The sequence below is a fragment of the Etheostoma spectabile genome, chromosome 10, assembly GCF_008692095.1.
Source record: "Etheostoma spectabile isolate EspeVRDwgs_2016 chromosome 10, UIUC_Espe_1.0, whole genome shotgun sequence".
In the NCBI taxonomy this organism is placed as follows: Eukaryota; Metazoa; Chordata; class Actinopteri; order Perciformes; family Percidae; genus Etheostoma; species Etheostoma spectabile.
This window is the reverse complement of record NC_045742.1, coordinates 28280549-28281041: the sequence shown is the minus strand read 5'-3', so window position 1 is coordinate 28281041 and position 493 is coordinate 28280549. Positions and strand designations below refer to the sequence as shown.

Genomic DNA, 493 nt, shown 5'->3' with positions numbered 1-493 from the left:
TTGTATCTCTGTGTTCTGGGTCTCACGTAACCTAACAATAAATGACCGATAGAAAGCTTTGAGGCATAAGGGACAGATGTAGAAAGACGTAAAAAGGCTTCAACTTGTCTGTGTGTTATAATTAGTTGTTTTGCGAAGAATGAGTATAAGACACTGCACATTGTTACTGCAGTAAACTTTGTGGGACTGTTAACCATTTACATGTCCACAGACGGTAATTAAAATTTACCGAAAACCAACTCAGTACTTTGTTCTACTGTCTTATGTTTTTGTAGCACCAAAAGTCTCACTCCAGAACCTCTCCTCTCCTTCTCTACAGAAAACTTCCACAACAATAGTAAAGGTACAGTACATATGTATTACTTTCTAAAGCCCTTATTTTTCATCAAGGCACAAGTACGCCTCAATACAAAATTTCTTTTAACACACCTTTTAGATCACTGTGGAATTCCATGTGTTATTTTAAGTTTTCACTATTATTGTAAATGTTATT

The 493-nt window shown here is 35.3% G+C and overlaps 1 long non-coding RNA gene across 1 annotated transcript in view; it reads right to left on the bottom strand.

Annotated features, from left to right (window-relative positions):
- LOC116696993 (uncharacterized) overlaps window positions 1-493 on the bottom strand; it is a 3114-nt gene that overhangs the window by 1980 nt on the left and 641 nt on the right. The window lies entirely within an intron of this gene.